Source organism: Mus caroli, unplaced genomic scaffold, assembly GCF_978045245.1.
Source record: "Mus caroli unplaced genomic scaffold, Mus_caroli_1 scaffold_11, whole genome shotgun sequence".
Lineage (NCBI taxonomy): Eukaryota > Metazoa > Chordata > Mammalia > Rodentia > Muridae > Mus > Mus caroli.
Genome location: NW_028227266.1, coordinates 251,165 through 266,753, shown reverse-complemented (window position 1 = coordinate 266,753; position 15,589 = coordinate 251,165). Strand labels below are relative to the sequence as shown.

At 40.6% G+C, this 15,589-nt stretch overlaps 1 pseudogene; it reads left to right on the top strand.

The window, feature by feature from the left end:
• The first annotated feature begins 595 nt into the window (after positions 1 to 595).
• LOC110301394 (DNA topoisomerase 2-alpha-like) lies at positions 596 to 12,930 on the top strand (annotated as a pseudogene).
• The last annotated feature ends 2,659 nt before the right edge of the window (positions 12,931 to 15,589 follow it).

Genomic DNA, 15,589 nt, shown 5'->3' with positions numbered 1-15,589 from the left:
GTTTCATGTGAATGCTATGCCTCTGGCCTCTGCAGGTACCTGTATTCACTTGCACATACCCACTGCCTATACACAATTAAAAATTTAAAGAGCCTTCTTTTTTAACGCTGTTCCATTGTGATACCAAGTTATAATGCCAGAACGGAGGAAGCAGGAAGAAGAGTTCCTAAAGTCAGCCAAACTGATCAAATTGATGAGTTTTGTACCAGCCAAAGACCTGATCCATAGGAAGTGAGTGGTGTTCTTGGAGATAATACCACAGGCACGCAATCATATACATGCACTGAAAAAATAGTAATATCTAGAAAATACCCTGTAGGGAGTAAATTGAAAAGCACTGTGAGTAAGGTAGTCATTAAACTTAATGAGAAATGCTTTTTTTATATATAGCTTTTTACTTTTAGGTGAGGACTACAAAGATACTCCACCAAACCAAAGGCATCCTGAGTCTAAATTAGTTATCGTTGCAAATAATAGAGGAGTCAGCTCCTAACCAATGAGCATCTGTGGAGGAGCATCCAGGTCTCAGGTCGCTTAGCATTTCCCACTGGTTTTGTCACTTTCAGAATTCTCGAGTCCCTTCTGGACCGTGGAGATGTTACGGCTGCAGTCTGTAAATGAAAATGTGCTAATGAACAACAAAAAAAAAAAAATGAAGATGGTGAGAAAAGACTGTTTATTGAAAGAATCTATCAGAAAAAGAAAACAACAACAACAACAACAACAAAAACCAACACACACAACTGGAACATATACTGCTCCTCCCAGAAACCTACATTGGCTCTGTGAAGTTAGTGACCCAACAAATGTGGGTTTAAGATGAAATGTTGGCATTAATTACAGGGAAGTCACTATTGTTCCTGGTTTGTATAAAATCTTTGATGAGATTCTAGTTAATGCTGCTGATAACAAACAAAGGAACCCAAAAATGTCTTGTATTAGAGTCACAGTTGATCCAGAAAATAATGTAATTAGTATCTGGAATAATGGGAAAGGAATCCCTGTTGTTGAACACAAAGTTGAGAAAAACATATGTCCCAGGTTTAATATTTGGACCTGACCTCCAGAAACTATGACGACGATGGGACGTCCCAACCTTAGACTCTCAAACAAAAGAAAGTGACAGGTGATCAAAATGGCTATGGAACTAAACTGTGTAACATATTCAGCACCAAATTTACTATGGAACAGCCAGTAGAGAATACAAGAAAATGTTCAAACAGACATGTATGGATAACATGGGTAGAGCTGGTGACATGGAACTCAAGCCCTTTACTAGACAAGATTATACATGTATCATATTCCAGCCTGATTTATCTAAGTTTAAAATGCAAAGCCTGGACAAAGATACCATTGCACTGATGGTCAGAAGAGCATATGATATTACTGGTTCCACTAAAGATGGAAATAGGCTGCCAGTAAAAGGGTTCCGCAGTTATGTCGATATGTATTTGAAGGATAAGGTAGATGAAACTGGGAACTCACTGAAGGTGGTACAGGAACAAGTAAATCCCCAGTGGGAAGTATGCTTAACAATGAGTGAGAAAAGCTTTCAGCAGATTAGCTTAATCAACAGCATTGCTACTTCTAAGAGTAGAAGACATGTTGACTATGTAGCTGATCAGATTGTGAGTAAACTCATTGATGTGGTGAAAAGAAGAACAGGGGTGGTGATGCAGTGAAGGCTCACTGGGTAAAAAAAATCACATGTGGATTTTTGTAAATGCCTTAATCGAAAATCCAACCTTAGACTCTCAAATGAAAGAAAGCATGACTTTACAAGGCAAGAGCTTTGGATCAACATGTCTATAAAGTAAAAAAAAAAAAAAAAAATCATCAAAGCTGCAATTGGTTACGGTATTGTCAAAAGCATACTAAAATGAGTGAAGTTTAAGGCTCAAGTTCAATTAAACAAGAAGTGTTCAGTTGTAAAATATAAGAGAATCATGGGAATCCCTAAACTTGATGATGCCAATGATGCAGGGAGCCAAAACTCTACAGAATGCACACTCATCCTGAATGAGGGAGACTTAGCCAAAACTCTGGCAGTTTCAGGCCCTGGAGTGGTTGGAAGAACAAATATTGGGTGTTTCCTCTTAGAGGAGAAAATATTCAATGTGAGAGAAGCTTCTCATAAACAGATCATAGAAAATGCTGAAATTAACAATATAATCAAGATTGTGGGTCTTCAGTACAAGAAAAACTATAAAGATGAAGATTCATTGAAAATTCTTTGTTATGGGAAGATTATAATTATGACAGATCAGGATCAAGATGGTACCCACATCAAAGGCTTGCTGATCAATTTTATCCATCACAATTGGACATCTCTTCTGTGACATCATTTTCTAGAAGAATTTATCACCCCCAATATAAAGGTGTCCAAAAATAAGCAAGAAGTGGCATTCTATAGTCTTCCTGAGTTTGAAGAATGGAAGAGTTTGACTCCAAAACATAAAAAAATGGAAAGTCAAATACTACAAAGGTTTGGGCACCAGCACATCAAAGAAAACTAAGGAATATTTTGCAGATATGAAATGACATCGTATTCAATTCAAATACTCTGGCCCTGAAGATGATGCTGCGATCAATCTGGCCTTTAGTAAAAAACAAGTCACTGATCAAAAGGAATGGTGAACTAATTTCATGGAAGACAGAAGACAGCAGAAGTTACTTGGCCTTCCTGAGGATTATTTTACAGAAAAACCAGTATGTGCCTGACCTATAATGACTAAACAAGGAACTCTGATAATGAAAGATTTATCCCATCTATGGTAGAGGTAGACCTGATTTAAAATCAGGTCAGAGAAAGGTTTTGTTTACTTGTTTCAATGGAATGTCAATCGAGAAGTGAAGGTTGCCCAGTCAACTGGGTCAGTGGCAGAAATGCCCTCTTATCAGGATGGTGAGATGTCACTGATAATGACCATTTGTCTCAGAATTTTGTGGGCAGCAGTAATTTGAACCTTTTACAGCCCATTGGTCAGTTTGGTACCAGGCTGCATGGTGGCAAGGACTCAGCTAGTCCTAGGTACATATATACACATATATACACCGAGCTCTTTGGCTCGGGTGTTGTTTCCTCCAAAAGATTATCACATATTGTGGTTTCTATATGATGACAACCAAAGTGTTGAGCCTGAATGGTACATTCCTATTATACCCATGGTGCTGATAAATGGTGCCAAGGGAATTGTTACTGGATGGTCCTGCAAAATTCCCAACTTTGATGTTCATGAAGTAGCAAATGATATCAGACAGCTTTTGGATGGAGAAGAGCCTCTGCCCATGCTCCCAAGTCATACGAGTTTCAAAGGTACTATTGAAGAACTGGCTTCAAATCAATATGTGATTAATGGAGAAGTAGTTATTCTGAATTCTACAACCATAAAAATCTCAAAGCTTCCCATCAGAACATAGACCCAGACATATAAAGAACAGGTTCTAGAACCCATGTTGAATGGCACTGAGAAGACACCCGCTCTAATAACAGACTATAGGGAATACCATACAGATAACAATGTGAAGTTTCTCATTAAAGATGACTGAAGAAAAATTGGCAGAGGCAGAGAGAGTCAGACTACACAAAGTCTTCAAACTCCAGACTAGTTTCACTCTCAACTCTATGGTGATTTTTGACCATGTAGGTTGCTTAAAGAAATATGACACTGTGTTAGATATTCTAAAAGACTTCTTTGAGCTTAGGCTTAAATATTATGGGTTAAAAAAAGAATGGCTTCTACTCGAGCACCGGGATGCCTTACCAGAGGAGTCTCTGGACACCCACAAGGACCCACACAGGATTCCCCACGGGATCCTAAGACCTCCGGTGAGTGGAACACAGCGTCTGCTCCTAAGCAATCGTGCGGGACCTCAGACTGCATTAACTAGGGAAGCAGATAACCCAGCCTGAGCTGGGGCACAAGTCCCTTCTGGTCCACTCCAGCACTGGGGTGCCTTGCCCGCGGAGTCTCCGGACACCTGCAAGGACCCACACAGGATTCCCCAAGGGATCCTAAGACCTCTGGTGAGTGGAACACAACTTCTGCCAGGAGGCAGGTTCGAACACCAGATATCTGGGCACCTTCCCTGCAAAAAGAGAGCTTGCCTGCAGAGAATACTCTGACCACTGAAACTAAGGAGAGAGCTAGCCTCCCAGGTCTGCTGATAGAGGCTAACAGAGTCACCTGAGGAACAAGCTGTAACCAGAGACAACTATAACAGCTAGCTTCAGAGATTACCAGATGGCGAAAGGAAAACGTAAGAATCCTACTAACAGAAAACAAGACCACTCACCATCATCAGAACACAGCACTCCCACCCCACCTAGTCCTGGGCACCCCAACACAACCGAAAATCTAGACCCAAATTTAAAAGCATATCTCATGACGATGGTAGAGGACATCAAGAAGGACTTTAATAACTCACTTAAAGAAATGCAGGAGAGCACTGACAAAGAATTACAAGTCCTTAAAGGAAAACAGGAAAACACAACCAAACAGGTAGAAGTCCTTAAAGAAAAACAGGAAAACACATCCAAACAGGTGATGGAAATGAACAAAACCATACTAGACCTAAAAAGGGAAGTAGACACAATAAAGAAAACCCAAAGTGAGGCAACGCTGGAGATAGAAACCATAGGAAAGAAATCTGGAACCATAAATGCGAGCATCAGGAACAGAATACAAGAGATGGAAGAGAGAATCTCAGGTGCAGAAGATTCCATAGAGAACATCGGCACAACGATCAAAGAAAATACAAAATGCAAAAGGATCCTAACTCAAAACATCCAGGAATTACAAGACACAATGAGAAGACCAAACCTACAGATAATAGGAGTTGATGAGAATGAAGATTTTCAACTTAAAGGGCCAGCAAATATCTTCAACAAAATAATAGAAGAAAACTTCCCAAACCTAAAGAAAGAGATGCCCATGATCATACAAGAAGCCTACAGAACACCAAATAGACTGGACCAGAAAAGAAATTCCTCCCGACACATAATAAGCAGAACAACAAATGCACTAAATAAAGATAGAATATTAAAAGCAGTAAGAGAGAAAGGTCAAGTAACATATAAAGGCAGGCCTATCAGAATTACACCAGATCTTTCACCAGAGACTATGAAAGCCAGAAGATCCTGGACAGATGTTATACAGACACTAAGAGAACACAAATGCCAGCCCAGGCTTCTATACCCGGCCAAACTCTCAATTACCATAGATGGAGAAACCAAAGTATTCCACAACAAAACCAAATTCACACATTATCTTTCCACGAATCCAGCCCTTCAAAGAATAACAACAGAAAACAAACAAACAAACAAACAAACAAACAATACAAGGATGGAAATCACGCCCTAGAAAAAGCAAGAAAGTAATCCGTCAACAAACCAAAAAGAAGACTGCCACAAGAACAGAATGCCAACTCTAACAACAAAAATAAAAGGAAGCAACAATTACTTTTCCTTAATATCTCTTAATATCAATAGACTCAATTCCCCAATAAAAAGACATAGACTAACAGACTGGATACACAAACAGGACCCAACATTCTGCTGCTTACAGGAAACCCATCTCAGGGAAAAAGACAGACACTACCTCAGAGTGAAAGGCTGGAAAACAATTTCCAAGCAAATGGTCTGAAGAAACAAGCTGGAGTAGCCATTCTGATATCGAATGAAATCGACTTCCAACCAAAAGTTATCAAAAAAGACAACGAGGGACACTTCATACTCATCAAAGGTAAAATCCTCCAAGAGGAACTCTCAATTCTGAATATCTATGCTCCAAATGCAAGGGCAGCCACATTCATTAAAGACACTTTAGTAAAGCTCAAAGCACACATTGCACCTCACACAATAATAGTGGGAGACTTCAACACACCACTTTCATCAATAGACAGATCGTGAAAACAGAAACTAAACAGGGACACAGTGAAACTAACAGAAATTATGAAACAAATTGACTTAACAGATATCTACAGAACATTTTATCCTAAAACAAAAGGATATACTTTCTTCTAAGCACCTCACGGGACCTTCTCCAAAATTGACCATATAATTGGTCACAAAACAGGCCTCAACAGATACAAAAATATTGAAATTGTCCCATGCATCCTATCAGACCACCATGGACATGTTATCTTCAATAACAACATAAATAATGGAAAGCCAACATTCACGTGGAAACTGAATAACACCCTTCTCAATGATACCTTGGTCAAGGAAGGAATAAAGAAAGAAATTAAAGACTTTTTAGAGTTTAATGAAAATGAAGCCACAACATACCCAAACCTATGGGACAGAATGAAAGCATTTCTAAGAGGGAAACTCATAGCTCTGAGTTCCTCCAAAAAGAAACTGGAGAGAGCACACACTAGCAGCTTGACAACACATCTAAAAGCTCTAGAAAAAAAGGAAGAAAATTCACAAAAGAGTAGTAGACGGCAGGAAATAATCAAACTCAGGGGTGAAATCAACCAAGTGGAAACAAGAACTATTCAAAGAATTAACCAAACGAGGAGTTGGTTCTTTGAGAAAATCAACAAGATAGATAAACGCTTATCTAGACTCACTAGAGGGCACAGGGACAACATCCTAATTAACAAAATCAGAAATGAAAAGGGAGACATAACAACAGATCCTGAAGAAATCCAAAACACCATCAGATCCTTCTACAAAAGGCTATACTCAACAAAACTGGAGAACCTGGACGAAATGGGCAAATTTCTAGACAGATACCAGGTACCAAAGTTAAATCAGGATCAAGTTAACAATCTAAACAGTCACATATCCCCTAAAGAAATAGAAGCACTCATTAATAGTCTCCCAGCCAAAAAAAGCCCAGGACCAGATGGGTTTAGTGCAGAGTTCTACCAGACATTCAAAGAAGATCTAATACCAGTTCTGCACAAACCAGTCCACAAAATAGAAGTAGAAGGAACTCTACCCAACTCATTCTATGAAGCCACAATTACTCTGATACCTAAACCAGAGAAAGATCCAACAAAGATAGAGAACTTCAGACCAATTTCCCTTATGAATATTGATGCAAAATACTCAATAAAATTCTCGCTAACCGAATCCAAGAACACATTAAAGCAATCATCCATCCTGATCAAGTAGGTTTTATTCCAGGGATGCAGGGATGGTTAATATATGGAAATCCATCAACGTAATTCATTATATAAACAAACTAAAGAAAAAAAAACACATGATCATCTCGTTAGATGCAGAAAAAGCATTCGACAAGATCCAACACCCATTCATGATAAAAGTCTTGGAAAGATCAGGAATTCAAGGCCCATACCTAACCATGATAAAAGCAGTCTACAGCAAACCAGTAGCCAACACCAAAGTAAATGGTGAGAAGCTGGAAGCAATCCCACTAAAATCAGGGACTAGATAAGGCTGTCCACTCTCCCCATACCTATTCAACATTGTACTTGAAGTCCTAGCCAAAGCAATTCGACAACAAAAGGAGATCAAGGGGATAAAAATTGGAAAGGATGAAGTCAAAATATCACTTTTTGCAGATGATAAGATAGTATATTTAAGTGACCCTAAAAATTCCACCAGAGAACTCCTAAACCTGATAAACAGCTTCGGTGAAGTAGCTGGATATAAAATTAACTCAAACAAGTCAATGGCCTTTCTCTACACAAAGAATAAACAGGCTGAGAAAGAAATTAGGGAAACAACACCCTTCTCAATTGTCACAAATAATATAAAATATCTTGGCGTGACTCCAACTAAGGAAGTGAAAGATCTGTATGATAAAACTTCAAGTCTCTGAAGAAAAAAATTAAAGAAGATCTCAGAAGATGGAAAGATCTTCCATGCTCATGGATTGGCAGAATCAACATTGTAAAAATGGCTATCTTGCCAAAAGCAATCTACAGATTCAATGCAATCCCCATCAAAATTCCAACTCAATTCTTCAACGAATTAGAAAGAGCAATCTGCAAATTCATCTGGAATAAAAAAAAACCTAGGATAGCAAAAACTCTTCTCAAGGATAAAAGAACCTCTGGTGGAATCACCATGCCTGACCTAAAGCTGTACTACAGAGCAATTGTGATAAAAACTGCATGGTACTGGTATACTGACAGACAAGTAGACCAATGGAATAGAATTGAAGACCCAGAAATGAACCCACACACCTATGGTCACTTGATCTTCGACAAGGGAGCTAAAACCATCCAGGGGAAGAAAGACAGAATTTTCAACAAATGGTGCTGGCACAACTGGTTTTTATCATGTAGAAGAATGCCAATCTATCCATTCCTATCTCTTTGTACTAAGGTCAAATCTAAGTGGATCAAGGAACTTCACATAAAACCAGAGACACTGAAACTTATAGAGAATGAAGTGGGGAAAAGCCTTGAAGATATGGGCACAGGGGAAAAATTCCTGAATAGAACATCAATGGCTTGTGCTGTAAGATAGAGAATTGACAAATGGGACCTCATGAAACTGCAAAGCTTCTGCAAGGCAAAAGAAACTGTCAATAAGACAACAAGACCACCAACAGATTGGGAAAGGATCTTTACCTATCCTAAATCAGATAGAGGACTAATATCCAATATATATAAAGAACTCAAGAAGGTGGACTCCAGAAAATCAAATAACTCCATTAAAGAATGAGGCTCAGGGGCTGGTGAGATGGCTCAGTGGGTAAGAGCATCCGACTGCTCTTCGGAAGGTCCAGAGTTCAAATCCCAGCAACCACATGGTGGCTCACAACCATCCGTAACGAGATCTGGCGCCCTCTTCTGGAGTGTCTGAGGACAGCTACAGTGTACTTACATATAATAAATAGATAAATCTTTAAAAAACAAATGGGGCTCAGAACTGAACAAAGAATTCTCACCTGATGAATACCGAATGGCAGAGAAGCATCTGAAAAAATGTTCAACATCCTTAATCATCAGGGAAATGCAAATCAAAACAACCCTGAGATTCCACCTCACACCAGTCAGAATGGCTAAGATGAAAAATTCAGGTGACAGCAGAAGCTGGCGAGGATGTGGAGAAAGAGGAACATCCTCCATTTTGGTGGGATTGCAAGCTTGTACAACCACTTTGGAAATCAGTCTGGTGGTTCCTTAGAAAATTGGACATAGTACTACTGGAGGATCCAGCAATACCTCTCCTGGGCATATATCCAGAAGATGTCCCAATCAGTAAAAAGGACACATGCTCCACTATGTTCATAGCAGCCTTATTTATAATAGCCAGAAGCTGGAAAGAACCCAGATGCCCCTCAACAGAGGAATGGATACAAAAAATATGGTACATTTACACAATGGAGTACTACTCAGCTATTAAAAAGAATGAATTTATGAAATTCCTAGCCAAATGGATGGACCTGGAGGGCATCATCCTGAGTGAGGTAACACAATCACAAAGGAACTCACACAATATGTACTCACTGATAAGTGGATATTAGCCCAAAACTTAGGATACCCAAGATATAAGATACAATTTGCTAAACACATGAAACTCAAGAAGAATGAAGACTGAAATGTGGACACTATGCCTCTCCTTAGAATTGGGATCAAAACACCCATGGAAGGAATTACAGAGACAAAGTTTGGAGCTGTGACGAAAGGATGGGCCATCCAGAGACTGCCATATCCAGGGATCCACCCCATAATCAGCTTCCAAACCCTGACACCATTCCATACACTAGCAAGAATTTGCTGAAAGAACCCAGATATAGCTGTCTCTTGTGAGACTATGCCAGGGTGTAGCAAATACAGAATGGATGCTCACAGTCAGCTATTGGATGGATCACAGGACTCCCAATGGAGGAGCTAGAGAAAGTACCCAAGGAGCTAAAGGGATCTGCAATCCTATAGGTGGAACAACATGATGAACTAACCAGTACCCCGGAGCTCTTGACTCTAGCTGCATATGTATCAAAAGATGGCCTAGTCAGCCATTACTGGAAAGAGAGGCCCATTGGACACGCAAACTTTATATGCCCCAGTACAGGGGAATACCAGGGCCAAAAAAATGGGAATGGGTGGGTAGGGAAGTGGACGGGAGGGTATGGGGGACTTTTGGGATAGCATTGGAAATGTAATTGAGGAAAATATGTAATAAAAAATAAAAAAATTAAAATTAAAATTAAAAGAATGGCTTCTAGGAATGCTTGGTGCAGAATCTTCTAAACTGAATAATCAAGCTTGCTTTATATTAAAGGGAAATTGATGGCAAAATAGTCACTGAAAATAAACCTAAAAAAAGAATCAAAGCTCTCATTCAGAGAGGATATGATTCTGACCCTTTGAAATCCTGGAGAGAAGCTCAGCAAATGGTTCCAGATGAAGAAGAAAATTAAGAAAGTAACACTGAAACCAGTACCAGCGACTCTGCAGCAGAGTCTGGCCCAAACTTCAACTATCTTCTGGATATGCCCCTGTGGTATCTAACCAAGGAGAAGATGGAAGAGCTGTGCAAAGAAATGAGAAGAAACAAGAGCTCAACACATTAAAGAAAAAGAATCCATCAGATTTGTGGAAGAAAGTTCTGGCTGTTTTTATTGAAGAACTACAGGTTGTGGAAGCCAAAGAAAAACAGGATGAACAAGTAGGACTTCCTGGAAAGGCAGGGAAAGCAAAGGGGAAAAAAGTGCAGATGTCTTAAGTCCTGCCTTCTCCTAAGGGAAAAAGAGTCATGCCCCCCTGTTGGGAAAAAAAAAAAAAGAGGGCCCTGGGGCAGTGGGGGAAGGGGAGGATATGGTCCAGCCAGAGTTCCTGTGCTCTGGGCAGGCAGACGCAGGCGTGGAAGGACTGCTGGATGCTTTCCACTCAGCCCCTGGTGGGCATTTAAGCCCACTCGACGGGGCTGGAGAAGGGGCAGCTCCTGACCTGGGGGCCCCAGGGCCACACCCAGTAGCCCCGGGTTATAGGAGAGAGGGATAAGGGAAGAGGTTCCCAACACTGACCATAGTGTGCAATAGATCTTGATGGAGAAGAGACTCTCTATGGTTTAAGAGCTTTATTATAGAAATGCAGGGGGAAAGAGAGAAGGTAGAACGAGAGAGAGAGAGAGAAAGAGAGAGAGAGAGAAAGAGAGAGAGAGAGAGAGAGGTGAGGGGAGATAAGACAAAGAGAAAGGAGAGGGGAGAGAAGACAAAGAGAGGGGAGAGAGACAGGGAGAGTGAGGAGTGAGAAGTAAGAGAGTAAGAGAGTGAAATGGGAGCCTAACAGCCCCTTTTATGGTCTTTACTGTTGCTAGGTAACTAGGGAGGAGTTTAGCCTGAAGGTCAGAAGCTTGGGCCATTGTCTATGTGATTACTGACCATGGTTCTCTTGTGGGGGCTGTGGGGGGGCGGTAACTTAGGCAGGGGCCAGAGTTCCAGGAGCATAAGGGAGCGCCTACCATGTCATGAAGGTGAGTTATCACCACCGGGGTTCAGACCTCAGCTCAACTGGATACCAGCCTTCAATTCACCACAACCTCCCCCCCCACCCAAGTGACTATAGAGATGAAAGCTGAGGCAGACAAGAAAATTAGGAAGAAAATTAAGAGTGAAAACACTGAGGGTAACCCTGCTGAGGATGGTGCTGAAACAGGAGGCCTACAGCAATGAGTAGAGAAGAAGCAGAAGAGAGAGCCAGGTACCATAGCAAAGAAGCAATCTACATTGCCATTTAAGCCTATCAAAAAATGAAAAAAGAAAAACCCCTGGTCTGATTCTGAGTCAGGTATGAACAGTAATGAAAGTAATTTTGATGTCCCTCCTTGAGAAAAAGAGCCAAGAATTGCTGCAGCAAAAGCCAAATTCACAGTGAATTTAGACTCTGATGAAGATTTTTGAAGTTTGGATAAAAAAGGATGAGAATGAAGATTTCCTTCCATTAGATGCTACTCCACCTAAGTCCACCCCCCCCCCAAAAGATACTAAAAAGGCTCTGAAGCCACAGAAAAGCTGCATGTTGGTTGATCTTGAAAGTGGTGTTAAGGATAGTATGCTCATGCTGTTGACTTCTGAGCTGAAACTGAACAGTTAAAGCCATCCTCCAAAGACTGTGGGAGTGAAAAGACAACAAAAAGCCAGTCTTTAATCTCCACTGCTGGTAGGTACCAAAAAGAGAGCTGCGCAAAAGGGAACCAAATCAGATTTAACCTTCAGTGATCATGTCTCTGAAAAGTCTGCTCCTGCCAAAACCAAGAACCGTAGCAAGAGGAAGCCATCTTCTTCTGATAGTTCTGACTCTGATTTTGAGAAAGCAATTTCTAAAGGTGCAAAGAGCAAGAAGCCTAAGGGAGAGGAACAGGTTTTCCATGTGGACTTAGAAGACACTGTGGCTCCTCAAGCCAAATCTGGATGAGCAAGGAACCCAATTAAGTACCTGTGAAGAAGTATAGCAAAATTCGAGGCTTTTAGGCTTGAGAGTGTGGTCTTTGTGGCTTAGTGCTCCAGGTGCTGGTCATAAAACAGATAGCGACATTCCTCCACCCACCCGCTTCCTGGGTTCAATTCAAAGAATGGCACCCTGACCATTACTGGATCCTGCAATGAAATGTGCTATTGTTAGGGGCTCTTAGATTGTTAGGGGCTCTTAGAAACTGTCTTGAGAGATAACCTGACACTTGTGACTTTGCACTTCCTTGTGACTCTTAACTGGTATTTTTGGTATTTTCCAACAACGCCCTCCCCACCTTCCTGAGTTGTGGTTTCTTCCTTTAAATACCCCCTTACTCAGCTAGTCGGGGCACCACAGTCCTCTACCCCTGCGTGGTGTATGACCATGGGCCCGAGAGCGCTCTTGAATAAAAATGCTCTTGCAATTTGCAGCAAGATCATTTCTTGTGGGTGATTTTGGGGTGTCGCCTCTCCTGAGTCAGAACGTGGGGGAGTCCTCACGTTGTGGGTCTTTCACCTGGAGGAGTCAGATGATGACGACCTCTTCTGAGGTGGGAGAGATTGTTTTAGGAACGGTTTTACTGAGCCAGGTTAGTTTTAAAGTTCTTCCTTAACCCCCTCTGAATTTCCTTTGGGGAAGACTTTGTTGTTGTTGTTGTTGTTTTCTAACTAATACTATCTAAATGATTAGGGCCCATGTGGCTTTCAGCTTTGTCAACATACTGTCAAAGTGACCATCTCATGGGCGAATGTTTTCTTCTTTGATTTGTCTGTTTTATGTGTGTTTTCTTTGGTCTCTAAAATCTGGCTCGAAAGTTTTTGGATTCTACATGATTGCATACTTCAGCACAATAGTATTTGTCGATCATTTATTAAACTACAGTGGAAATGTTTTCAAAAGCACTTCTGCTGCCTCCTTTCCTATGCTCACAAAATATAAGGTAACATGGTCCTTGTTTTCAGTTTTATATAGAATTCTGTTAAATAGAACTGGTTAGTTCTAGTACAGATTCAACCTATGATGTGTTGAATTTTTGTTTAAGCCATGAAAAATTGCTCATACCTTTTGAACATCATCAGTGGCTGGAGAAAGTCACCTTGACTGTGTCTTTATGACTTAGCACAAGCAGCAAGGAGAAGAAAGTTAGGCCAGTTACATGACTTTACTCGGGGATGCCTTCTGAACACGAGATCCCTGGGAGGAGGCAGGACTGCTCACGGTTACATCTCCACAATCAAGCAGGAAATGCAATCCATTGCAGATCTCCATAATTCCAACTTGTGAATGCCAGACCTTCTGTGCTGTTGTCTGTTACTTAAGTGCTGTTATCAATGTCTTTTGTAAATATTTGATATGTTTGTCTATTCAGCTTAATTCCAACTATTTTGTACTTTAGTAACTCTTCTAAACATTGCAAGACCAAAAAAAAAAAAAAAAAAAAGAGGAGGCAAAGTGTAACATGTAGTTTGGAATTTAGCATCTTCACCTCCAGGCAAGGTTGCTTATTTTGGCAAGGTAGACATTAGGTAGAAATTGCCTATTTCATCTGAAGACAAATTACTGCCCAGGAAAAGGGCATGCTACGTGGAATAATAGCTCTTCCAAGACAGAGTAAACCATCCTTCATAATCCTGTTTTACAAAGCTCTTTGAGATGACCTTGGGCCAGAAGGCTGAAGACAAATGCCCCAACATTGTTAGAAAGTATGGGGCTGTTTAGGCAATCAGCTGTCTTTACAACTTGTTTAAGTTTTTGAAGCTATGTTTGGTGCTTCCTATTACTCAGGTAATATTCAATTCATCCTCAGATTTCTGACGGGGTTGAAGTCTAATTATAGTTCCACAATCAAACATAAGTTGTTTAACATTAAAGATAAGATACAGAAGTAAAAACATGGTTTTCAGATGGTGTTACAGGCTAAAATCTAAACATAAATCAGGAATAGAATTATACCTCTGTAAGTTAGGAATGATGGTAGAATATTTTATCAAATTGACAAATATGATGGACTGGATGTTAATTGTCTATCTTCCTTTGAAATTTATATGGTTGTTATGGTGCTGCTCAATATCTGAGAGGTTTGTTTGTTTGTTTTTGTTTTTTTAATTGGGCAGAAATGGTGAGATGTATAGGGGTGGTTCTGATGCTTCGATTGGGAATCTCTGTTACTGACACTGAAAGTCCTCTCTCTCAATTGTCATCTCTATCAGATCCCAGTGGTCAATGGCTGGGTGGTAAAAAAAGAGGTGGCACTTCCAGATTCCCACAGACTAGGAGAGAGGAAGAGGAGAATCAAAACTGGGGGATGGGAGTGGGGAGAATGCACAGACTTGGAGCTGCAGGGGAGAGCCTCCAAAATGTAGGCAGAAAGGGAAAGCATCTGAAAGTATCTTGGGCAGCAAGTCCAATGGGTTTCACAGAAGGTAGCTGAGCAATTATGCTGAGAGCAGATTTGGAGGTGTTGAGCTAAGAGTAAAGGTAACTGAGAATTTAAGGTAAGGGAAGATTTAGAAGTGTTGAGTTAGGAGTGAAGGCAAGAGCACACCAGCTAAAGAGGCTTAGAAGAGCCCATCCATAGAGCCAATAATCTAGTTAAAAAGGAGTGTGTGTGTGTGTGTGTGTGTGTTTGTGTGTGTGTGTTTTATTCATGGATCTGAGATAGCTCCTGGACAGATGCATGTATGCTACCAACTGGGAATACAAAGCTGTGTAGACAAAACTATGTGCAACACCAAAGTGATATGGCATATATCGTGGAGGAGCTGGTTTTCTGCTAATTACAACAGCTCAGAGCCAAGACAGTACTCATGAAGTGATATATGAATCCCTGCATAAACTTTGGTGGCAGAACTGAAATTGACACACACCTTTGCTTCAGTATCAATCCCTGGCTATTATTTGTAGACACAGTTGGCTCTTGCAAAAGCTGTCAATCTAATATGCAGAAAATTAGAGACCTTGGAACACTCAACACTAAACAATGTGTCTCCCTGAAATCCCTCTTCTCTGGACTCACAGAACCCTGTGGAAGAGGAGGCAGAAAAATCATAAGAGCCAGAGGGTTGGAGGATATACCAAGGAAACAAAGCCCTCTATGTCAACATGATCAAAACACACATAAACTCACATAAAATGAAGCAGAATCCTACAAGTATCTGTACCAGGTCATTCACATATATATATGTTGATTGTTTTTAGAAGCTTCCTG